At 42.7% G+C, this 27,187-nt stretch overlaps 1 long non-coding RNA gene across 5 annotated transcripts in view; it reads left to right on the top strand.

The window, feature by feature from the left end:
* The window catches only part of LOC141265720 (uncharacterized), an 87,545-nt gene that overhangs the window by 3,062 nt on the left and 57,296 nt on the right, over nucleotides 1-27,187 (top strand). For 2 of the 5 annotated variants that reach the window (XR_012320153.1, XR_012320152.1), the window contains exon 2: nucleotides 3,124-3,311. The exons of 2 other annotated variants lie outside the window; for them this stretch is intronic. This is a non-coding gene — a long non-coding RNA (uncharacterized lncRNA). The remainder of the gene's footprint in view (nucleotides 1-3,123; nucleotides 3,312-27,187) is intronic. One more of the 5 variants, XR_012320155.1, reaches the window with a different exon arrangement.

The following is a 27,187-nucleotide window of genomic DNA, read 5'->3' as shown; positions in this document are numbered from 1 at the left end:
CACACCTCGAAGGGAAGCTCTCCTCTCCTCCATTACCCAGCACAGCACACAATTTCTCATGCACTCCAGCACAAGTACAAATTGTGTGTATACATAATGGCGTGTATATATATATATATATATATATATATATATATATATATATATATATATCCATTTGGGCTCAATAAAGTCAATTTTTTTCTAAGATCTGAACTTATTTGGAGTGCTACCTTCTTTTATTTTATATATATATATATATATATATATATACAAATATATGTGTGCATATATTTGTATATATATTTATATATACATGTATATGTATAAGCAACTAAAGTTTGGAGGCCTGTCATGTGTTTTATATTTATATATATTATATATATATACACATATATATATATATATACATATACATGCACACACTATCCTAAAACACATGCCAAGTCTCCAAACTTTCCTTGCTTTTATATATATATATATATATATATATATATATATATATATATATATATATATATATACACATATAACAAAGATATTCATCAGTTTTGTGGAACACAGTGTCTATGACTATAATTTTAATTACGGAAATAAACATACACGTATCACTATTTGGACTAAGTATTCACTAAATGACAATTCACAATTCCCATCTGAGCACTGAGATATTAAGAGTTTACATATACGGTTTAGCATATGCGGTCTGGATGTGCCTGCACTGTGTGAAATATATATATATATATATGTATGTATATATAAGCGCTTGTGTGTTGTGTGTTTTGTGTTCTAGCAGCAGGTTGCAGGAGAGGTATGCGCACCAGTGGTAGAGGTGAGGTTTGCTGGTTTGCTGTCACTGAGTCTGGGGTACAGACCATTCTCCTCCATGCTGTGTTTATATAGCTCACCTCCTTTATACACTGCACCAGGCTGATAAGAGCTGACTCCACGCTTTGTCTCCCCTCCTCCACACATACTACAGTCACATTTTTCTTCTATTCCTCTCCATTGTTATCATTTTTCCCTGGGACTATATGCAACAAATATATCTATTAGTTGGCCAGATCTATTGATATATACACTTAGTTGTAATTGTGAAAATGTTCCAGTTGTGTATATAATGTAGACACTTACTGAGATGTAGGTAATGATATCCTGGAAGACAATGACAGACAGTGGTTACCATCTCAACAGTAAATGATTTCTAGTCGCTGACTGATAAGTGCATGGTGCTATGTGATATGACAACTAATATAGTGAGTGAGTGGAGAAGGTTGTCAGGCCACAAGAGATAAATGTACTTTTAAATACCACTACTACTATGGCTACTACTAATGTAGTTTATGTACTAAATATATTAATATAATAAGACTAATAATAATAACAATGCCACACTTCTTAGACATGTTAATAATTTTATTATTACTATTATTATATTAATAACTACAATTTCTGTATGCTTCTAATTTAAGAATAAATGCAAAAAAAATATAAACATGATTTCTACCCCAATAATTTGGACAATCATGTTATAATAAGTTAATTATACATGATTTGATTCATTAGCTGAATAATATATCCCACATAATTAGGAATTATCTTAACGTCATTGCGTGATCATTTCCTTTCTTTTGCCATGTAAAGAAAATTAAATAAAAAACACTGCATTTGGCTGTTTATTTGTGCATTTTTCAGGGTGTACCACAGTGATAACTTTAACATCCATTTTTTGTCTCAACTTTTGAGCCATATTCAACCATGAAGAAGAGTTTATATTTAATATCAGAAGTGTCATATTAATTATATATTATGCCATTTTTTACTTCTGATAATGGGAACCATTACAATTTTAAGACAAGAGTTACTCCAAAGAAGTTGATATAGTCATAAATATATCAGCATATATGTACAGCAGTATCACATTCCCACATACTTTCTTTCTCTATGATTTCATCTGCACATGGAATTATACAACCATTGCATTGGCTTGCATCAGTTGATTAACTCAAACCCTGTGCAATATATTTATACATATATTTTTGTGGAGGCCTATACTTCTCCTATTTTCATAGCTAAGGATCCAAACATCAAATTTTGTGTCTTTTGGACTTTGAAAAGGTTTTGCTTCTTCTTTAAGGCTGGGGCAGCATGGCGACGTGTCGCAAGACAGCAATTCTCTGAAAAGTCGTAACTATTTTATAGCTCTGATTTTGCGGAAAATAAAACAAGAGAGGTTGCAAACAAGTCGCACGTTGAATTCTATGGCATTTGTTTTGTGTGCCACTTGTGACCAGTGACAGAGAATCCAACACATTGGGAAACATTTGCGACTCTGTAGGTTCCAGCTCACAACACCACACCACTGGAAATGATTACATCCAAGGTTGCAATGTATTGATTAAATAGCAATTATGTGGGAGTGTACAGCTGCCACTCAACCCAATTTTTTCACTATGTAGAAGATCTGACAGCAAAATTGTGAATTCTAAAACGTAACTTTTAATACGAAAAGATATATAAAATGCCACTTACAACAAATATTTGTTGCATTGTATTGCTACGATTTCAGTGTCGAACGACATACATGCAGCCCAAGCCTTATGGATTAGTATAAAAAAAATAGATCAAAAGGTGACAGATTGAACTCAATGGCAATAAATTAGACGACAGTACTCTGGTGTATGATGGCAATAGTTAATTTTATTTTAATCCATATATGCATCAGATAAGTGACATTTCAAGCTATAATCCAACAATTTCTAAAACTGTTTTGGGTGTTGTAGTTCAGATCCTTAAAGAATCACTCCCATGAAATGTGTTATTCCCTAAGGCCACGGCCCACTATCAGTATTTGGTCAGTATTTGGTCAGTATTTTTTCTCAGGAGTGGGTGATAAATGCAGAATTGGTGACTTGTTTCTATTATACCTTTTCTCTGATTGTTTCTCACCTGGTTTTGGCTCCTACTACTGAGAAAAAATACTGACCGAATACTGACCAAATACTGATAGTGGGGCTGTGGCCTCAATCTGTGTAAGGGAAGGTTAACACGACCATGTAAAAAATCGTTCAGAGTTTCATCCGGAAAAGTGAGATGACTTTTTCTCACTTGTTATCCGAGTACAATCTGTTTTTTTTTTTACAGCAGCCGCTATTAATCATTTACAAGACCATTTACAGAATGTTACAGAATTGCAATGCATCCATAAACATCAGATGCTATACTATGGCATCCAATTTATTTTGCGCACACCCATAGATGTGAATGGGCGAGTCTCATCCGATTTACAGAAGAAACTTGTGCAAGCTGCAAATTTTTCACAAAAAGATTTGGTAAGTGAAGAAAATTGCATGGCCCCATTTAATAACATAGGTCAGAGTGCGATCCGTTTTTTTTAAGGTTAGCACTCTGACCAAAAATACGGGCAAGTGCATAAGCCCTAAATGTGTATGCAATGTAGGGTAAGTGTGTTAAAATACTTACTGATCGGCCTCTCCATGGTTTCTGGCACTACTCCATTTCTCTTCTCACAAACGGGGCTGCAATTCCGACCCGCCAGATCACACTGAGGTTTGCACTGCACCAATGGATGAGAACATTGATATCCACTACTGTCAAGTCATCATAAAGCTTTTCATTCAATGGATCAGTTACAAATTAAAAATGAAAACTGTGAAGGTGTCCTTGTACTGTACATATTCCATATGTGTGTGTAGTGTTCATGATATGTTCATAATTATGCTATAAAATCACAAGTAATCCAAATTAAACCACAGATGCGGCAGAGATGACACCATTGATTTTAAATAATCCACTTTAGAATACTTGTTGGCAGTGATTTCATAACATATCTTGATTTTTCACCCAGTTGTCCCTGTTATCACAGCAAAGTGGCCACATTTATCAATTAACCCTTCAGTCATGTAGTCAGTGGTCAGTCCATAATTTTCTTGTATTTGTTTTAAAATAGTTTAAACATGTTTAAATATAATAATATAATAATTCATATATAATTGATAACTATATGTATAAAAAATGTTTTTGCTATTGAGAACTACTACTACTTTCTTAATTGCTCTGAATGTCACTTACACATGAATGGCAGCGGCACTGGAGGTGAGTATAGGCTGTTTATATTTTATATTACAATTAAGAAGGGGTTGTACACCACTTTAAGTTGCAGATTAATCCCCATATCATATTTGAAATCATATTTATTATGAATTGAGTATAAAATATGTCACATATTAATGATGATATACAAGTAGAAATGAGCAAATTGATTTGATGCAAATTAAATTTGTGTCAAACGTAATGAAATTTGCAGGTCGCCGCAACTTTGAACAATTTGTAAATCGATTCAGATGAAACAATAAAAAAATGCCTGACGCCATTTTACACATTGCAGAACATTGCACGCACAATACTTAGATGAGGTGCGACCACATGGGTTTCCTTATAGTGTCCTGCAGCCATTACATCGCATGATATATTGCAGCCATTTAGGAGGGACTATCTTAACCTGAAAAAAAGAAAAGAAAATCCAGGAAAAAACATCTAATGAAGGCTGTTATAAACAAAACATGTTGTGTTTTAATGTTACAGTTTTTAATAAATAGTTTTGTTTTTTGGTGCACACAGTTTGAGTAGGTTTTTAATTTTTTTTTTAAAAAAGGGTTCTATAATAATGATTGTTTTTTTATTGTGCCTATGTAGTTAGTAGCACGGTACACAATCTTGCTTATCGCTAAGCCATACACTAGTCTTTATAAATGGCCTCTGGTGTATTATTGGTGTATGCACTTTTTTGTACAAATACTGTTAGAGTTTGGGCCGAGTGTCAGTGCTTTGTGCTCTGACCCTCTTGCATGAGAGAATCGCAGTACAGGTGCAGAAGAGATGGAGACAGTAATTTCTCCATCTCCTCCATTGCCAGTGTCTGCAGTAATAGGACTGCACTCAGATGACATCCAAGTTCAGTCTGATGTTTCACGCGCACCCATAAACTTGCATGGGTGCATGCTATCCGATTCTCAGATGCACTCACAGCATGCTGCAGTTATTTTCTCATTCCGAATTGGCATGAGGAAATAATTGCAGATCTGCACTGCCCCATAGTATAACACTGAGTCAAGTGCTATATGATAAAACATCGGTTAACACTCGGCTGTGCGAGCGAGCGGTGAGGTGCTAGCAGCAGTGCCAGATCCAGTTTGATTGATTTTATGTTGTAGCTTGCATCTCTCCAGCTGAATTTGATTTACAATTAAAAAGTTATTTCTTCTTGCTTAATGCACTAGAAGCAGCAGCAAGCCAGCACAATATTTTTTACAGAACAAAAAGAAAATCTAAAACAGTGTCACTTTCTAGACACAAGTGACTCTAATAAGTATCTGCATTGTTTGTGTGATCCATTTCGTAAAGGGTGAATATTTTTTTTTTAATTACAAAAATTCCTTAAAATTCAGATATTTAACTGTGACAGTCAAACTCACGAAGTGTGTGTCGCAAACAATTTTTTTTGCCCATCTGTTTTACTAGTTACATTTTATATCCTACACTTCACACAGATACAACCTGTTGCAGGTGCTGGCTCTTTGGCTATGTACTCACCTAGCAGTTCTTATTATACCATTTTTGGGAAAGTGGTTGCATTTAAACCCCCCCCCCCCCCAAAAAAAAAAAAAAACTTGTTTTAGCAAAATGTAGACATTTAATATATATCTATCTGTTAATGCACACCTGTTTTACTAGTTCAATTTCACAACTGTACATGCCACATCTATACTTTACCCGTCAGCCACGTTTTGCTTTCTGTATAACTATATACTGCACCTAGTATTTTTGTTACATCCTTTTTGGCAAAGGTTGAATAACTGGGGCTGAAAAATTTTTCAAAATGTATTTATAGTTTTGTACAAAAAGTATTGTAAAAGCGAACATGGTAATGAAAATGGACCAGTTAATGCAAAAAAAAACAAACCAATAACATGGTAAAAAAGGTTGGAGTCATTAGCAGCAGTACAACCTACACCACCACCATTAGCATCAGCTGTCTGGGCAGTAGTACTACTAGTTGCAGGTCATATTTGGTCTACTTTGCCTCCGGAAAGCCTATTAGTGTGGAGGAAATAGAGGGCGGTATGGAATATTTTGCTCATGTTTCACCTCTTTCTTAGCAGGATTATGTTCTCTCTGACAGTAACACTGTCAGTTTGAGTCAGTGTTTTGAAGATTCAATATTTACCAGTTATCTGGCTTATAAATGGCATTCTGTATGAATGCTATATGTATGAACATTCTATCAACTATTTTGCACTTTAGTGAAAAAAGAAAAGTAGCCATCTAACTGATATTTACTGAATGTCTTCCTCTTAACCCCCATATTTTAATTTAGATGACAATCGTTCTACTGACTCACTCTATCGAGTGCTCCAGTATTCTTAATTATAGAGCTGCCGGCAGACATCTATGGTTGCATCTTATCTCTTAGAGAGCAAAAGGACATGTCATATTCTTCAGTCTCCCAACATCATCTTTCGAAGGACAGTTGGGAGACCCCATAAACATTATACTGTCGGCCTTTAGAAATGCAGTGGTGAACAATGCCAGATGAGACCAGGTTCAGAAATAATTATTTTTTTTCTAATGTGCCTATGTAGTTAGTAGTACAGTATGCAACTCTCACAAAACTGCATATCGCTAAGCCAATACATTATTCTTCATAAATGACCTCTTGTGTCTTATTGGTGTATGCACTTTTTTGTACAAATACTCTTTTGTGCAAATGAGAAGTCCCAACATAATGTCTGAAGCAGTGCCAGATCTTGATTTCGCTTCTTTCACCGTCTCTATCTATATATGTTCAAGTTAACCATATACATGACAGTCAATGTACGACACAATGGGGTAGAATTATTAATACTGTCTAAAGTAATACAGGTTAGACCAAGGTGAAAAAAGCAGAAGATAGATTGGCACATCTTGCAAGGAAGTACGCACTTATCCCTATCTTAAACCAACTTGGTTGGTTTTCTTGCTCACACCATTAATAAATCTGAAATACTTTTGATACATGTTAACTTTTCAAAAATGTCAAATGTGGTCCAAAAAGTGTCAAGAACAATACATTTTATTTGGCTCAATCTGACCTTGAACTAGGCTGCATTTTGATTCGTAACTCTGCCTCATGAAGCATTTGCAGTTTGCCCAATAATTCTACAATTATTTTGACCAAATTGCAGGAGGAGAAGGAAGAGTAGGAGACAGAAGGAGAGGGGAAGGGGCAAAAGGAAAGAGGAAGAGTAATGGGCCGAGGTATGGGAAAAAATAAGGTGAAGGGTAAGGAGAAAGGGAAGGGGTAGAGGAAAGGAAAAGGGGCAGGGGACATAGAAGGAAAGAAGGAAGGAAGAAGGGAAGGAGGGAAGAAAGGATAATATTAAATGCCACTTAAACAAGTATTCCATGCAACAATACCACATTTTACAGAGCTTCTGTAATAAACAAATGAAGGATTTTTCTTGTACATAAGATCATTGACTTTAGTAAGCCAAAGAGAAATTAGTGAAGGATGTCTCTTTTTACACAGGAGGGAAATGCAAATCTGAGCTGCCATCATCAAGTGTTGGAAGAAGGAATGTTTATAGGCAGAGAGGGAAATCTTGCAGTGAAGGTGAAGGAACAGTGCAAGACCAAAGACAAATGTTTCATTGGGCTGTGAAAACACTAAATGTGGATTTAGTGTACACAAGCAGATACGCAGCATTAAATGACCACTGATTGGATACATAGAAGCTGATTGGCAGCCACACTTAATATATCATCTTTTATTCATTCCATACAATTAAAGGGCAAAAAAATATTGGCAAAACAATTGGCGATGTTTCGGGCCATATGGCCTTTAACAAGCAAGACAACTACATTGTTTTTGTACTATTTTTGTCTTTTAACTGATGGAATGAATAGAAAATTAAGTTTTCACTTCTCTCTGGTGCCTTGGACCCATAGACTTTGTTTGTTTCTTGGGCTGGTGGAAGGTCTAGCCAAGTTTGAACGGAATTCTACTTATGGTGCATGGTATTTTTTTCAAATACATATGAAGAAAAGTGACTCAGAGAAAGGCCAATACCTGCCCTCACCAAAGTAAAGTACTCAAAAGCAATCAGCAGAGGCCCAAGATCTGAAAACAAGGTAAAATGGGAGAAGGGAAAACTATTGTAGGGGAAATTAATAGACTGGAATCTTTTTCTATTACGTTGTTAAGGGGTGATTAAAGAACTTACTTGTTATTTGCCACTTTTCTGGAGTCTTTTTTTGAGTCACTCTTGTGTCTTCAGGTGGAATAAATAACTAAACACAAACATAATTCTTTGCATTCCTTTTCCTTGCCTTCAAGTAACAATTCCTACGTTTCCATAAAAATTTTTCTTTTACTTCTGTTTTACTTTTTCTAATTAGTTTAGAAGTCTGTCCATTTATCTTAAATATACAGTCATGGCCAAAAGTATTGAGAATGAGACAAATAGTAATTTTTCCAAAGTTTACTGCTTCATTTTTTGTAATGGCAATTTGCATATACTCCTGAATGTCAAAGAGTGATCAGCTTAACAGCAATTACTATACTTGCAAAGTCAATATTTGCCCAGAAAATGAATTTTAACCCCCAAAACACATTTGAACATCATTGCAGTCCTGCCTTAAAAGGAGCAGCTAACATCGTTTTAGTGATTGATCCATTAACACAGGTGTGGGTGTTGATGAGGACAGGGCTGGCGATCAATCAGTCATGATTAAGTAAGAATGACATCACTGGACACTTTAAAAGGAGGCTGGTTCTTGGTATCATTGTTTCTCTTCAGTTAACCATGGTTATCTCTAAAGAAACACGTGCAGCCATCATTGCACTGCACAAAAATGGCCTAACAGGGAAGAGTATCGCAGCTACAAAGATTGCACCTCAGTCAACAATCTATCGCATCATCAAGAACTTCAAGGAGAGAGCTTCCATTGTTGTCAAAAAGGCTCCAGGGCGCCCAAGAAAGACCAGCGAGCGCCAGGACCGTATCTTAAAACTGCTTCAGCTGCGGGATCGGACTACTAGCAGTGCCGAGCTTGCTCAGGAATGGCAGCAGGCTAGTGTGAGTGCTTCTGCACGCACTGTGAGGCAGAGACTCTTTGAGCAAGGGCTGGTTTCAAGGAGGGCAGCAAAGAAGCCACTTCTCTCCAGAAAAAACATCAGGGACCGACTGATATTCTGCAAAAGGTACAGGGAGTGGACTGCTGAGGACTGGGGCAAAGTAATTTTCTCTGATGAATCCCCTTTTCGATTGTTTGGGACATCTGGAAAACAGCTTATTCGGAGAAGAAGAGGTGAGCGCTACCACCTGTCTTGTCTCATGCCAACTGTAAAGCATCCTGAAACCATTCATGTGTGGGGTTGCTTCTCAGCCAAGGGAATCGCCTCACTCACAGTCTTGCCTAAAAACACAGCCATGAATAAAGAATGGTACCAGAATGTCCTCCAAGAGCAACTTCTCCCAACCGTCCAAGAGCAGTTTGGCGCCCAACAATGCCTTTTCCAGCATGATGGAGCACCTTGCCATAAAGCAAAGGTGATAACTAAATTGATCATGGAACAAAACATAGAGATTTTGGGTCCATGGCCTGGAAACTCCCCAGATCTTAATCCCATTGAGAACTTGTGGTCAATCATCAAGAGACGGGTGGACAAACAAAAACCAACAAATTCTGGCAAAATGCAAGCATTGATTATGCAAGAATGGACTGCTATCAGTCAGGATTTGGTCCAAAAGTTGATTGAGAGCATGCCAGGGAGAATTACAGAGGTCTTGAAGAAGAAGGGGCAACACTGCAAATATTGACTTGCTGCATTAACTCATTCTAACTGTCAATATAACCTATTGGTACTCATAATATGATTGCAATTATATTTCTGTATGTGATATAAACATCAGACAAACACTAATAAAAACCAGAGGCCAGCAGATCATGTGAAATATAATTTTGGTGTCATTCTCAAAACTTTTGGCCATGACTGTATATTAAGCAATTAAATATAGAAAAATGTATAAAAATGTATCAAAACAAATATCTACCTGTCTGTCATGACAAGAAGCTGAAGCCCCCAGCAATGCACTGTAATTTGTGGTGGAACTCATTAGTAAGTGTTCTAGTGTTCCTTTTTCCTGCAGCAGGGAAAAAGAGTATTGCACAGTTCTCAAATAAATTATTGGACTGTGCTTGGCCTTCCAGAGGTAAGACCCATTTTGAAGGGTTGATAATTGGTGAACAAGCATTCGTAGAAGTGCTCACTCCCAACTATCGATACAACCAATAAGTGCATACACCCCTTTAGGGATGAATTAATACGGTCGGTTTAGACAGGATTATAGTTGGGAGAATCACCAAATTACCCAGAGGGTAAATAAACTCTGGTTAAGGGATGTATTAAAACATGACTTTTATTTTTAAATTTAAAAATGTGGTAAATTAATTTAACATCATAGCCCCAGCCCCCTGAGGAAGCCAGTAATGGCGAAACTTGTGGGGGTGGCTATATGTCTATTTTAGTCAGCACTAGGGAAATCTGTGTGTATCCTAGTGAACAATCTGCTTACCCTCTGGGTAATTTGGTAATACTCCCAACTATTAGCCCGTCTAAACCGACCGGCAATTACAGGACAAACAAGAAAAATGCTTGTTCGTTTAGTGTGATTATTTTTTAGCCGGGTTAAAAGTCATCGCTCTCGACAGCACAGGAGATGTGGTCTTGATGAGGATGCTATTCTATGCGCACAGAATGATCATATCAACAATCTTTCTGTGCTCATAGAATTCAGGATGTCCTGTCTAAACTGTCCATTAAGAGACTGAAGATAGGCTTTCATGTAGCCTAACAGCAATTGCTTAAGGACCACAGTCTGCTCATTTAAGTGGGCCCTAAATGACATTCATATTCAGTAGATGTTGGTACTTCTTTCTTTAACTCTGAAAATTTTTAAAGAGGATGCAAAACCAGATTTCTAAAACCATTTACTGAAATGAAGTAAGAAAGGATAGTCTTATATGTGTTTCAGTATAAATGTTACCAGAACGGTAAAGACAAGTACATTGCGTTGGATAAAAATCAATATTTTTAAGTTAATGATGATGAAGTTCCTTAATGCCTGTCACTATATACATTAAATGCGTCACTCAGAGAATGTCAGATGAGTATGATATTGCAGGGTGGAGAAGATGCATTGTCCAACAGCAGAGTGATCACAGTCTATATTTCCCATGTCATCACCCTTGTGGTTGTCTCCGTGAATTCCTTGCAATACACAGTCTGCAGGACTTGTGGAGTTATTTATTATACTGCTGTCTGAGGTGTGTCAGACCACCCCAATTAGCCGTGTCCATATCACTGTAAAGTCACCAAGGTCAGCAGTGCTGCTTTCTGTTCGGTAATGTTGAGTCCATCTTTTCTAATCCCACCAGACATATGTCAGTATTTTGATAAGGACACATTACCAGTCTGCATGGCTGTCTGTAACCTTAGAACTGCTAGGCCACTTTTAGTCCTCTGTCAGGGGAGTCCATCACTCATAGGCTGTAATACTACTCTTTTAATGGATGCATTAAAAAAAGTTATTGAAACACTTTATGACGTCTTTTTTTAGCCGATGCTTACCCTCACCCATACGGTCTCGTTTAAAACACACCCCAAAACATAGTTTATGTTAAAAGGTACTGAATAGCATTGCAGTTTATGCAGGGCCGGCCTTAGGGTATATGGCGCCCTGTGCGAAATCCCTCTTGGCGCCCCCCCCCAAAGAAAAAAAATTAAACTCATGTAGGTGAAAACAACAAGTGCATTTTTTATTAATCAAATGATCAAGTAATAACAAGCAACAAAAGTTGAAAAGTTTTAAAGCCGCCACCACGATAAGGTAGACTCTTCTGGCAGGGCCCTACTCTAACCTATTAAAATTTTCTTAAAATATCCAATACTCTTTTTAGATATATTTTTATTTAGTTTTCTTTAAGGGAATGTGTCATATACATTTTTTTTTAAAAATGACCAATAATACCACATACAGGGAATACTGCCACACCATGACCAGACCACATATTACCACAACATAGTGACCGAATAATACCACACAGAAGGGGGAAAAACTGCCACACCATGACCAGACCACATATTACCACCACATTACTAATATTACCACCACATTACTAATATTACCATAAGTGTCATTATGCACGGGAGCTCTATACATGGTATGTATAATGTAAGTGTCCAGGTAATCTAGTGATCACCAGTGACATTATACACAGGAGCTCTGTATATAGTGTCAGTGTACAGGTAATACAGTGATCATCAGTGACATTATACACAGGAGCTCTGTATATAGTGTCAGTGTACAGGTAATACAGTGATCACCAGTGACATTATACACAGGAGCCCGGTACATAGTATATAGTGTAAGTGTACATGTAATACACTGACTCACTGGTGACGTCTCTAGGTGAAGTCCTTCAGCTACGCTTTTCTCCTTCATCCAGCACAGACCGCCATTACGTCTTCCAGCCAGGACTCGTCTCTGCATAAAATAACACAGTTATCTAGAGCACATTCCCCAACTTCTACATTACGCAGCTGAATACAGACGTGTATCCACCATCAATATATGGTTAGTTATTATACAACCTACCATTCCAAATATAAATTGTAATCCACCACGGTGCCCCCATTAACTGTAAATAGGCACTTAATATATAATTTAATTAGAACCTCTACTCTTTCCGCCAATTTGTTACCAGTTACACTCCTGCATCCGCAACGCCCCCTACTCTATACTTCCTGCTCCCCGCATTCATTATTTACATGCACCCCCTGCCCCAATTCATTATATCATGTCCTGCTCTCCCCACCCCATCATCATTTACTGTCCCCCACCCCACATTCATTATGTGCAGCTCATTATCCCCCTACTCCCAATTCCCCCATGTGCAGCTCATTTTCTCCCAATTCCCCCATGTGCAGCTCTCACCCCCCCATGTGCACATCTCTCATCCCCCTCCCCCACATGTGCCCCTCTCTCATCCCCCTCCCCCACATGTGCACCTCTCTCATCCCACTCCCCCACATGTGCACCTCTCTCATCCCCCTCCCCCACATGTGCACCTCTCTCATCCCCCTCCCCCACATGTGCACCTCTCTCATCCCCCCCATGTGCACATCTCTCATCCCCCTCCCCCACATGTGCACCTCTCTCATCCCCCTCCCCCACATGTGCACCTCTCTCATCCCCCTCCCCCACATGTGCACACCTCTCATCCCCCTCCCCCACATGTGCACCTCTCTCATCCCCCTCCCCCACATGTGCACCTCTCTCATTCCCCTCCCCCACATGTGCACCTCCCATTCCCCCCACTCCTAGTAAATTGTATTTAAAAAAAAAAAAAAACTTGTTATACTTACCCCCATGCGATCCCTGCAGAATCCTCGTCCAAATCGATGACACCAGGTTCTCCTGACTTCCGGTCATGTGACGGTGCCGTCACATGACCGGAAGTCAGAGAAATCATGACAGAGATGTTCCGGCCCCGGCGCTTAGCATGGGGCCGGGGGCCCCATGAGGAGAGAGACACACAAGAGGGGGGCCCCCAAGGGGGCCCCTACCGGCCGGGCCCCATACTGGAGTCAGGGCAGTCATGCCCTGATGGCGGCCCTGCTGGAGGCTGAAGGGGCCCCCTCTCCCTCGGGGCCCCCGTTCAATGAACCGGCTGCACGGGCGGTAGTTCCGCCCCTGTGTGTGAGGAGGAGAGAGTGCAGCGCGCCCGGGTCCCGGCCGGACATTTCAGAGCAGAGAGGGGGCGCCGGCGCCTGAGCACAGAAGAAACGCTGGGCGCTCCCTCTCTGCTCTTCCATAAGAAAAATACCGACGGGGAGGGAGCCAGCGCAGCGCCCCCCTTCACTCTCAAGTTTGAGGCGCCCTGTGCAGTTGCACAGCTGGCACGCCCCAAAGGCCGGCCCTGAGTTTATGCACCTGTATGGAAATGTTATTTGGCATACGGCTCTGCTATTTGGGAACTATCCTGGGGGATGCCTATAATTAAGCAGCGGATATTATCATTATTTGTATTTGACCATAAATCATATATAGAAGGCTAAATAAGGCACTGCACAGGGAATCATTCAGAGTAATGTAACATGTAATGTTGCCCTGGCACATTACATGATGGTGGGGGTCCTGGCTGGGTGCGTGGACTTGTGCTGAGGGGGCGCTACGCCCTTGCAGGCTGCATGTAACCGATGGCTTTGATATGCCAGGATCAGATGTTTGACAGTTCAATAAGGCAGACCACCAGTCAAGAATAAACTTTTTACTCAACGATAACTTGGGAGGGATTATATACAGTAAATAGCGGGCACACAAGTTGATGGAGGTTTCCTTTACAATACGGAGCATTTTTAAACACACCGTTTCCATTTCTTCCTTTTTACTCGTTTGTCCTATACTTCAACGTTCTTTTCTACTTCACCACAGCCCAGCTCAGTACTACAGTCCAGTTAGCAAGAGTTCTTTACTCAACCTGTTTTTTTTTCCTCTCTAGGGAACTATATTGCCAGTATGGCAGGTACTTAACTTCTTTGTCACTGACGCCTTGGAACTCCTGCCTGGAGCATTCTCTTCATCTTTTGTATTCTGTCCCATCCAGGCCCGTTACCCTTGTGATTTATAAACTCAGTGCCACATTTATGGGCGTTGTGACCCAGAACCCATCTCCGATCAATCACTCTGTTCTTTCGGTCACTTCTCCCTCTTGCTCTCCTCTAGGATCTCGCTATTCTTTGTCTCGGTCTCCTCTCTCATTAGGGACACCCAGATCATGCAGCTCTGCTCACATCAGACCTTAGGTCTTCTTTCTATGCACACTGGGCCCTTTCTGACAGGAAACTACCTCTGTCCCTTCAGCTTATCCCCTCCCACTCTGGGCTAGTCTCAACCATTAACTCTTACCTTCCCTACTGTCAAACAACACACCATTAACGCATTTCACAGTTCACGTTACACATTAAAATACAGTTACAACAATACACAGGTTCCTCAAGCAGGAACCGCTTGCAATTTATCCATCTCTTTACACTAAGGCCAGCCCTGCATATAGACGCCCCTCTCTCATTGTACCATCCATTTGCTTTCAACTCAGAAAAATAAATATTTTTCCATTGCATTGACGAGGGCCAACAGCCCGAAACACTGTGTCTGCAAATTGAGATTCTGATTTGGCTTTTATCCTAAGTCATATTACACGACTCGTAAAAGGGTTGATTGTGACTTGTAGGATTGCTACTTCCAATAGGTGGCGCTATAGAGTACAAGTCCTCTTTTTCTCTGAAGAGGCAATTTGCATATTAAATTTCCCAGAGGAGCATTGCATGGCGAATAAGCCTCCTTACCTTGACGTGCCAGAGCTAGTGTGTCACTCTCCATAAGGAGAAACGCTACCCCTTAGACCTCAGTCCAGAGCCTCTCACCTAGCCAAATCAGTTCTCATACTTTGCACTGACGAGGGCCAACTGCCCGAAACACCGTGTCTGCAAACTGAGATTCTGATTTGGCTTTTATCCTAAGTCATATTGCATGACTCGTTAAAGGGTTGATTGTGACTTGTAGGATTGCTACTTCCAATAGGTGGTGCTATAGAGTACAAGTCCTCTTTTTCTCTGAAGAGGCAATTTGCATATTAAATTTCCTTGAGGAGCATTGCATGGCGAATAAGCCTCCTTACCTTGACGTGCCAGAGCTAGTGTGTCACTCTCCATAAGAAGAAACGCTACCCCTTAGACTCCATTAATTTGCAAATTTATAACAAGTTGCCGCTTTCCCTTTTTGTGGTAGTTGTCATATGGTGTTTTTATATTAAGATTTCTACGTGACGAGGGATGAACACAGAACAGCATGCCTTCTCAATGTCAGCAGTCCTGTCTGGCATAAGCTTGCTATTCTTCCAAGAACATTATATGATTAGGTGACATCACATGGTCTGCAGGTTTCACTCAAGACAACAAATCTGTTGTTGCTGGTAGTATTATTCCTGGCTCCGCTGACAGAGGCTACAGCTTTTCTTTCCACAGTAAACAGCGAGTTTAACAAGCAGACCAACAATGCCAGCACTGTTACTGGAGTTGTAACATCTATTAAGTATTTATTATGAAGCTGTTCACTAATTTACACTCCCCTCTACGATTATTTTATTTTTATTTTTATCAACCTTATAAAAGCTTTTCACATAAAAGAGACTGATGCATACCTTTAAGCAGTCACAGACGAGAAACCATGATTTAATATCATAATAGGTATTTATTATAAAATGATCCATATACTATATATATACAAAGTCATGGATGAAAGTCTTGAAATTGTTGCAGAAAATGAAGTGTTTCTCCCAGAAAATTATTGCAATTGCACATGCTTTTTTATACACATGTTTATTTCCTTTGTGTGTATTGGAACAACACAAAATAACAGAAAAAAGGCAAATTGGACATAATTTCACACAAAATCCCCAAAATGGGCCAGAAAAAATAGTTGGCACCTTTCTAAAATTGTGGGCAAACAATTTTGTTTCAAGCATGTGATGCTCGTTCAAACTCACCTGTGGCAAGTAACACGTGTGAAAAATATGAAAATCACATCTGAAACCAGATAAAAAGGGGAAAAGTTGACTCAATCTTTGCATTGTGTGTCTATGTGTTCAACATTAAGCACGGAGAACAGAAAGAGAAGAGAACTGTTTGATGACTTGACAGCCAAAATTGTTGAAAAATATCACCAATCTCAAGGTTACAAGTCCATCTCCATAGATCTTGATGTTCCTTTGTCCACAGTGTGCAACATAATCAAGACGTTTACAACCCATGACACTGGAGCTAATCTCCCTGGATGTGGATGGCAGAGAAAAATTGCTGAAAGGTTGCAATGCAAGATAATTTGGATGGTGGATAAGCAGCCCCAAACGCTGAAATGAAACGCTATGGCAGGAGAGCCAAAAGAGCCCCACTGCTGACACATAAAAAAGCTACGCTGCATTTTGCCAAAATGTACGTGAGTAAGCCAAAATCCTCAAGGGAAAGTGTCTTGTGGACAGATGAGACCAAGATTTTTGGTAAAGCACATCATTCTACTTTTTACCGAAAACGGAATGAGGTCCACAAAGAAATGAACACAGTACCTACCATCAAATATGGTGGAGTTTCAAAGATGTTTTGGGGTTATTTTGCTGCCTCTGGCACTGACTGCCTTGACTGCGTGCAAGGCATCATGAAATTTGAACAGTACCAAAAGATTTTGGATGGCAATGTAGTGCCCAGTGTCAGAATGTCGCAATGTAGGCGCCATTCAAATATGAGAGACCTGGAACAGTTTGCAAAAGAAGAGTGGTCTAAAATTCCAGCTGAGAGGTGTAAGAAGCTTGTTGATGGTTATAGGAAGCAACTGATTGCAGTTATTTATTTATTCCACAGGGTGTGCAACCAAATATTAAGTTGAGGATGTCAACAATTTTGTCCGGCCCATTTTTGGGGTCTTGCATGAAATTATGTCCAATTTGCCTTTTTTTCCTCTGGTTTTTTTTTTGCATTTTTCCAATAAACGCAAAGGAAATAAAGATGTGTATAACAAAACATGTATAATTGCAATAATTTTCTGGGAGAAATACTTCATTTTCTGGAAGAATTTCAAGGGTGCCAACACTTTCAGTTATGACTGTATATAAAGTGCTTACAGCATGAATGAATACACCCCCTATGAAAAGTTAGATTTTAATAAATATCTCACTGAGCAAAGAACAATTTATTTAATTTTGACAATACTGAGTTTCATAGAACATTTTTTTAAACCCATAACATGAACATAAAGTCAATAACATGCCTTTACATTTTCAGTTTTACTTAAATTAGTTGATGCAAAAATGAATACACCCCACATAAAAACAACTGCATCTAGGATTTTGTATGACCTCCATGATTTTGAAGGACAGCATCAAGTCTCCTAGGCATCGGATGAACAAGTTGGTGACATATTGCAATATCTATCTTTTTACAGTCTTCAAAAATCACTTCTTTTAGAGTTTGGATGCCAGTGTTGCCAACTATCCAGAAATTCTTGGACAGTCCATAAAAATAGGGCACTATTTTGCCCTGTCCATAAAGAAAAACCGAGGCGTCCTTCTTTAATCTTAATGATTTATTATGGTTTTCTAATGTGTCTGTAAAAAATATTGTCTGTCTTTGATTTTCTGATAAGCTGTTCAGAAAAAAATAAACGTCAAGTTGGCAACGCTACTGGATGCTGGATGGAGAGTGATGTTCAGCTTGTTTCTTCAAATTTCCCCATAGGTGTTTGATTGGGTTCAGATCACGAGACATATTTGGCAACTGAATCACTTTCACCCTCTTCTTCTTCAGAAATTCAACAGTCGCCTTAGATGTGTGTTTTGGATCTTTGTCACATTGGAAAAGTGCACTTCTACCAAGGGCATGGATGGATGGTAGCACCTTCTCCTTCAATATAGAGCAGTACATCTGAGAATTCTAATTGATAAGTAAAGCTTTGCTGATCTTGTTGCCTTCACCAGAGGCGTAGCTAGGGTTTTGGTTCAGGGGGGTGCGAAATTTCTGAGTGGGCCCCTAACAGGAAACCCTGATTACAAAAATAGTGGCGCACCCAGATAGTGGATGTAGAAGAACCTCAGCAGATGACAGTGACGCGCCCCCTGGGCCATGGGGTACTCAGTAGCCGGGCCGGTCAGTGCGGGGGGATGTCATGGTGGCAGTGACCCGGTCCGTGACCCAGGGCGGTCAATAAAGGGGAATAAAATAAAATGAATAAAGTTTTTATATATAACGTTCGTGATGCCACCTGTGGTATGCGGCTATATGGGGCCGCCGCTGCGGTGCTGATCCGCTGGAGCTGATGGTGACGCAGCAGAGTTGGTTCAGTTCTCCACAGTCAGGGCTTAGCCCCAGGGCAGGATATAGTGATTCTATAGGGTAGATGTGGTTGGTGCTGTGTAGTGCAGGTGATGGCGCAGATAATGGCCAGTCCACAACTTAATGGCGGTTTCCTCTCATCTTTACTTGCAGTTGTTAAGCAGACCGGGTCACGGGTACTAGCTGGTAGTAGAGGTCCGGGTGGCTTGGGAGCAAGTTGGGGAGCCACCTCGCCAGGTGAAGTTGTAGGCCTTCCCTCTGCGCTAATCTCTTTTGGCCCTGCTGTTTGTAGCTATTCCTCACCCGTATCACAGGCAGCTCAGGCCTTCCTTATGTGTCGCTCCCACGTGGCAGTGATGGGCCCTATGATGCTGCTGTGCCGCCAGGTGTCTGGTGGGGCAGTCTCCTGCCGTCCGGATTCTGCTGCTGGGCCTTCAGTGCCCCACAACCTCGGACTCTTGTGTCGGGTTCTTCAGCGCTTCTCTCCTCTGGGGTGAGCTGGCTTACAGCTCCACTCCCCAGGTCCTTCCTTGTGACTGTCCTGTATTCAACTCCTCTCACTAACTCTTACTAACCCCTCCTCCAGATTCCAGTTGCTAAGGGGAGGAGCTCCCCTTTCTGGTCTGGAGCCAGGAAAGTGTTGTATGTAGTGTTGAGCGATACCTTCCGATATCGGGAAATATCGGATCGGATTGGATCGGACCGATACCGAAAAAGTATCGGATATCGCCGATTCCGATACCGGAAACCAATGCAAGTCAATGGGACATAAATATCGGAATTAAAATAAACCCTTTCTTTCCTTGTAGGTTATTTCTACATGAAGGAAAACAACTAAGAATAATGTAGAATGTATTGGGGGAGGTGGGGGAGACAATAAAGGCATAGAGGTTTAGCCCAGTCAAATGGAATAGCAGGAATTACTATTTTTTTATTATGTTCTGAGTTACGGAAATATTAACTATGTTAAGTATTTTTATATTTTGTCAGATATTTATGTTTCACTACTTCCATGCTCTTCACCTTCTTTTTTACTTCTCCCACACTTTCTCCTTCATCATCCTCAGCATCTTTTTCATCCACTTCTTCTTCACCTTCTTCTTCTTCACCGTCTTCGTATTATTCTTTTTTTTACATTCTTCATATTCTACTTCTTCATCTTCTTCATATTCTTCTTCTTCATCATATTCTTATTTGTGACAGGCATTCCTGTAGTTGTTATCTATAAAAGGTTGGACATTACACCTTTCGTTCTGCCCGTCACAAAAGATTTACAACAGGATTTGTCCGCGTTCAGTTTGGCCTGCAGCAGCAGGTCTTTTCCAGGGGCACCACGAGGAGGAACGGACTCACCCCCATACACTGCTTAGTCATCTTCTGCTTATAATTTAGATATTATCTTTTGCTCTGATTTTTAGTCTTATGCTTAATGTTCTTCCACTTTTTGTTCTGCAGCTTCTTGTATTTCTGCTTCTTGGTTTTCTGTCTCTTGTTCTTCTGTATCTTGGTGCTTGTCTTCTCTTCTTTGTCTTCTTGGTCAACTTCTTCAGGGTCATCTTCTTGGTCTTCTTCGGGGTGGTCTTCAGGGTCGTCGTCTTCGGGGGTCCTCGTCTTCGGGGTCCTCGTCTTCTTCGGGTTGGTCTTCTGGGTCCTCGTCTTCGGGGTCCTCGTCTTCTTCGGGGTGGTCTTCAGGGTCCTCGTCTTCTTCGGGGTGGTCTTCAGGGTCCTCGTCTTCTTCGGGGTGGTCTTCAGGGTCCTCGTCTTCAGGGTCATTGTCTTCGGGGTCCTCGTCTTCTTAGGGTTGGTCTTCAGGGTCCTCGTCTTCAGGGTCCTCGTCAGGGAGATCTAGAGTGATTACCAAGAACCATTTCAAAAAGCTTGAACTTGGAAATGTAGCAGAAGGTACAAGAAAGCTGAGGAACTACCGAGGACCAGCTGACGGTACTGGAACCCGGATGGGTAGCAGAAGGTACAAGAGCCAATGGAACTACCGAGGACCAGCAGGAGGTACCTGTGCCAGAAAGCACTACCAAGGACCAGCAGACGTTGGTGGAACTTGGATACCGAGAAGGAGGCACCTAATCCAAAGGCACTGCCGAGAACCAGCTGATGGTACTGGAACCCGGATGGGTAGCAGAAGGTACCCATGTAAAAAAAAGTTCAAGGCCGCGAGCCGGCCGCAGTTACCAAAACCCACAGTCCTACAGGGGGTGCTTGTCCTATTGGCACTATGGAACCAGCCTTCATTGCCAGATCCTGCAGCCCACATAGGAGTCACCTAAACTGCAGGCACCATAGAGTCGGCTAACCCGACCGCAACACGACAGGACAACGCATTGGAGGCAAAGTGACGTTGACACCACCCGGAAACAGCTGGCGTGCTGGAACCAGGCTGGGCAGGAGGGAGTACCCGTGCCAAAGACACTGCCGAGAACCAGCTGACGGTACTGGAACCCGGATGGGTAGCAGAAGATACAAGAGCAAATGGAACTACCGAGGACCAGCTGACGGTACTGGAACCCGGATGGGTAGCAGAAGGTACAAGAGCCAATGGAACTGCCGAGAACCAGCTGGCGGTGCTGGAGCCCAGGGTAAATACTAAAAACAGAGGAGCCAGAGGTGTATTTGGAGGAGGTTTTAAATCCGTAGTACAGTGGATGTGGACAAAGCAGGAGAATTTGCCGGACACACAGCTGGGGATCAGCTGACGTTACTGAACCCCAATAACACTGGAGCAAGCGTTGACTGTGCAGACGGCACTTCTGAGCAGCAACTAGCGGTATTGGAGCCCAGGGTAAATACTAAAAACGGAGGAGCCAGAGGTGTAATTGGAGCAAGTTTTAAATAAGTAGCACAGTGAATATGGACAGAGCAGGAGAAATTGCCGTGAACACAGCAGGGGAACAGCTGACGTTACCGAACCCCAATAACACCGCAGCAAGTGTTGACTGTGCAGACGGCACTTCCGAGCGCCAACTGGCGGTGCTGGAGCCCAGGGATAAGAATGAAAACAGAGGAGCCAGAGGTGTAATTGGAGCAACTTTAAAATGTGTAGTACAGTGGATGTGGACAAAGCAGGAGAAATTGCCGTCCGTACAGCAGGGGAACAGCTGACGTTACCGAACCCCAATAACACGGCAGCAAGTGTTGACTGTGCAGATGGCACTTCCGTGCGCCAACTGGCGGTGTTGGAGCTCAGGGATAATACTGAAAACAGAGGAGCCAGAGGTGTAATTGGAGCAACTTTAAAATCTGTAGTAGTGAGAATGTGGACAGAGCAGGAGAAATTGCCGTCCGCACAGCAGGGGAACAGCTGACGTTACTGAACCCCAATAACATGGTAGCAAGTGTTGACTGTGCAGACGGCACTTCCGAGCGCCAACTGGCGGTGTTGGAGCTCAGGGATAATACTGAAAACAGAGGAGCCAGAGGTGTATTTGGAGGAGGTTTTAAATCAGTAGTACAGTGGATGTGGACAGAGCAGGAGAAATTGCCGTCCGCACAGCAGGGGAACAGCTGACGTTACTGAACCCCAATAACACGGCAGCAAGTGTTGACTGTGCAGACGGCACTTCCGAGCGCCAACTGGCGGTGTTGGAGCTCAGGGATTACAGTTCAGGTGGTAGAAACATGAACAGAACAGGAGACCTGGATACTGTTGCCAACCAATTATTTATTCTGGAAGAGGACTGGCAAATTCATGAGAGATCCAGGCCTTGTTCATTTTGAGAAAAGTAAGCCGGTCAACGTTATCGGAGGATAGTCGCATGCGACGGTCTGTTAGTACACCACCTGCGGCACTAAAGACGCGTTCCGATAATACACTAGTAGCAGTGCATACTGACTAAGCTCTGGCCATGTATCCAGCTTACAGACCCAAAACTTGAAGGGAGAAGAGCCGTCTGGGAGTACACTAAGAGGGCAAGACATGTAGTCTGTCACCATCTGACGGAAACGTTGCCTCCTGCTGACTGGAGCCGTCTGTGATGGTGCAGACATTTGTGGCGGCGGGGACACAAAACTTTGCCACATTTCGGCCATACTGGTCTTGCCTTGTGCTGAGGCGCTGCTTCTGCTCCCTCTTTGTGCAGAGCTTCCTCCACTGCCACGACGCACTGAGCTGCTTTGTAAAGCACTAGCAGCACTGCTCTCGGTTGGAATGGAGAACATGATGGAATGCACCAGTGCGTCTTGGTACTCCCGCATTTTACGCTCCCGGTTCAACGGTGTTATGAGGCTTTGTAAGTTGTCCCGGTAGCGAGGATCTAGGAGGGTGGACACCCAATAATCAGCCGTGTTGAGAATGTGGGCGATGCGGCGGTCGTTTCTCAGGCACTGCAGCATGAAATCAACCATGTGCTGCAGACTGCCAACTGGCCAAGAAACGCTGTCCCCTGCTTGAGGCGTGATCTCTGCCTGCTCTGCATCACCCCACCCTCGCTCTAGATACTGACTACTAGAGCATTGTGTACCTCCCTCCTCTGGACAGATGTCTTCCTCATCCATTGACTCCTCCTCATCCTCCTCACAAAGTGTCCCCTGCCTAGGCCTTTGTGAGGAACCACGTTGCGCAGACTGTAGAGAAGCAGATGGCATTTGTGACTCCTCATCCTCCACCTCTTCCAAAACCTCGTCCCTTAGTGCTTGCAGTGTTTTTTCAAGCAGGCAGATAAGGGGGATAGTCATGCTGACTAGTGCATCATCTGCACTCGCCATCCGCGTGGAATAATCGAAGGCACGCAAAACGTGGCAAATGTCCTTCATAGAGGCCCACTCAGTGGTGGTGAAGTGTGAACGGCGCGCACTGCGACTTGTTTGCGCCTGCTGCAGCTGGTACTCCATTACTGCTGCCTGCTGCTCAAACAACCTCTCCAACATATGTAACGTTGAATTCCACCTGGTGGGTAGGTCACATATGATGCGATGTTCCGGAAGACATAATCGGCGCTGCAGAGCTGCAATGCGTGATCTTGCATTGCTGGAACGCCGCAAGTGAGCGCACTCTATGCGGACCTTGTGAAGCAGTGCATCAAGATCCGGATAGTCCCTCAAAAAACTCTGCACGACCAAGTTGAGCACATGTGCCAGACATGGGATGTGAGTGAGGTTGCCTAGGCCCAGAGCTGCCACCAGATTTCGGCCATTGTCACACACTACCATGCCTGGCTGGAGATTCGCTGGCACAAACCACACGTCACTCTGCTGCTTGATGGCATTCCAGAGCTCCTGCGCTGTGTGGCTTCGATTCCCCAAAGAAATTAATTTTAATACGGCCTGTTGACGTTTGGCCACGGCTGTGCTCATATCGGTCATCATAACAGGTAACCGTTCACGGGTCGATGTGGAGGTAGACCGTGACGGCTCCTGCAGCGCTGATTCAGAGGAACTGGAGTATGAGGAGGAGTCAATGTGTACAGACTGGATTCCTGCAATCCTTGGAGTTGGCAGAACACGTACAGCGCCACTCTCAAGATCTGTACCCGGCTCCACAACATTTACCCAATGGGCAGTGAGGGAAAGGTATCGTCCCTGTCCATGCTTACTGGTCCACGCATCAGTGGTCAGGTGGACCTTGCTACTGACGGCGTTTTGTAGCGCATGTGTAATTTTTCCCTCCACATGATGTTGCAGGGCAGGGACGGCTTGCCTGCTGAAATAAAAGCGGCTGGGCACGTTGTATTGTGGGACTGCCAATGCCATAAAGTTACGGAATGTGTCAGTCTCCACCAGCCTGAATGATAGCATTTCAAGGGCCAGTAGTTTAGCAATGCCAGCATTCAGAGCCTGTGCTCGGGGGTGGTTTGCCGAGTATGGGCGCCTTTTCTCCCATGCCTGTGCTAACGATGGCTGTAGACTGGCCTGGGAGTGTGAGGATGACTGGGAAAGTGGTGCTGTGGGTGGAATTACACTGTGTCTCTGTACAACAGTGCCAGAGATTCTTCCATGGCGATCCTGTGAGGAAGCCGAACCAGCTGTGTGTGAGCTGGAGGAAGAGGCTACAACACGAGCTGAAGAGGTGGTAGGTGGCGCTGTAGGTTGGCCTAGGTCTTCAGTGTGTTTGTGTAACTCCACCACGTGCTTGGTCCGCACATGTTTCCACATATTTGTGGTATTGAGGTTGCTGACACTTTTCCCTCTTTTCACCTTCTGATTACACAGCTTGCATTTGACAAAGCAAATGTCATCTGCAACTGTGTCAAAAAAGGACCAGGCACTGCAAGTCTTGGGAGCGCCCGCTTTGGATTTTGGAAGAGCCATGCTCCTAATGGGTGCCGAAGTGGAGGCTACAGGCAACCAAATCTGCCCCCTCCCTCTCCCTCCTTTTTGGGCCGTTCGGGGAATCTCTTCCTCAGAGCTGCTCCCACCACCTTCCTGTCCTTCACGCCATGATGGGTCAAGGACCTCATCATCTACACCACCCTCTTCAAACAACTGCTTCTCCTGGGTAGTCTCGACAGCACAGTACGCACCAGAAAGTGGCACCTGAGTCTCATCTTCAGATGCGTACTGAGGTGTGCTGCTGACCATAGGCACTGGCCCACCCGCCTCTTCAGATTCAGAGAGACAAAACGGTTGCGCATCACTGCATACTACCTCTTCTTCAAATTCTCGAATTCTGCTTGGCTGGCCCCCTCTTTCCAAGCCAAGAGATTCAGAGAACAGAAGTAGAGATGGCTCCTGTCCAGGGCTCTCTGACTGCCTGGGCAATTTGGCAGGTGGTGAAGAGACAGATGGGTGCTCTTCAGTGCTCAGGACCTGAGAGGATCTGGAACTAATTGAAGTCGATGCGTTAGCTGCCATCCATCCGACAACAGCTTCAATTTGGTCCTCGCGCAGCAGTGGGGTGCGGCTAGCTCCTACAAAGCTGCGCATAAAGGACTGTTCCCTGGTAAAACTGGGGGATGCTGAGTCACTGGTGCCCGCAGCAGGCACAGAATCCCCACGTCCTCTCCCTGCAGGCACAGAATCCTCACGTCCTCTCCCTGCAGAAACTCCACGCCCACGCCCACGCCCACGACCACATGCCTTACTCCCTGCCTTCTTCATCTTGGTAGACTGATAAAGATAGGCAGAAAAGTACTAAGGGCTTAGTGTGCTTATTCCTGAACAGCTGCTAACAGGTATAAGAAACACTAATTTTATAAAGTGTGGACTAGACTTTAATATGAGCTAATGTGGCCTACACAACTGTAAAGTGGAGTGTTTGGTGAACTTTATTTAGGTTTTTTTTTGTCACAAAAAGACACTGGATGTGCCTAAAGATGTAATAACGATAGTATCACAAACTTTTTGTAGCTATTACAATGTAGGAAGGTAACCTACAATGCAATAGATGAGGCTGCAAAAAATAGGCTAATACTAATCTGGCTGGGGCTGCAGGGCCCAAGGCTGCAGAAAGGCTCCTCTATCTACTCCTATATAGTGTGTTTGGAATCAATTTAGCTGAATACGGATGGAACCACCACACTAATAGGAGATATCAGGAAAAATTATGAATTGGCAATAAAGGACAATGTATGAGGCAGTGACACACACTGAGTGCACTACAACCAGACGGGGTTGAAGCACACACTACAGGGTGAGCTGCACTCACACACCAGACCTTGCAGACAGCGGTGAACAGTACAGATGCAGAGCACTGTGCACTAGCGCTGCAAGACCAAAAAAATTTCTCTATCTACTCCTATATAGTGTGTTTGGAACCAATTTAGCTGAATACGGATGGAACCACCACACTAATAGGAGATATCAGGAAAAATTATGAATTGGCAAAAAAGGACAATGTATGAGGCAGTGACACACACTGAGTGCACTACAACCAGACGGGGTTGAAGCAAACACTACAGGGTGAGCTGCACTCACACACCAGACCTTGCAGACAGCGGTGAACAGTACAGATGCAGAGCACTGTGCACTAGCGCTGCAAGACGGAAAAAAATTTCTCTATCTACTCCTATATAGTGTGTTTGGAACCAATTTAGCTGAATACAGATGGAACCACCACACTAATAGGAGATATCAGGAAAAATTATGAATTGGCAAAAAACGACAATGTATGAGGCAGTGACACACACTGAGTGCACTACAACCAGACGGGGTTGAAGCACACACTACAGGGTGAGCTGCACTCACACACCAGACCTTGCAGACAGCGGTGAACAGTACAGATGCAGAGCACTGTGCACTAGCGCTGCAAGACCA

Source organism: Phyllobates terribilis, unplaced genomic scaffold, assembly GCF_046119375.1.
Source record: "Phyllobates terribilis strain yellow unplaced genomic scaffold, ASM4611937v1 Scaffold_4__5_contigs__length_816908805, whole genome shotgun sequence".
Lineage (NCBI taxonomy): Eukaryota > Metazoa > Chordata > Amphibia > Anura > Dendrobatidae > Phyllobates > Phyllobates terribilis.
Note: the sequence above shows the minus strand (reverse complement) of the source record. Positions and strands in the feature narration are given on the sequence as shown.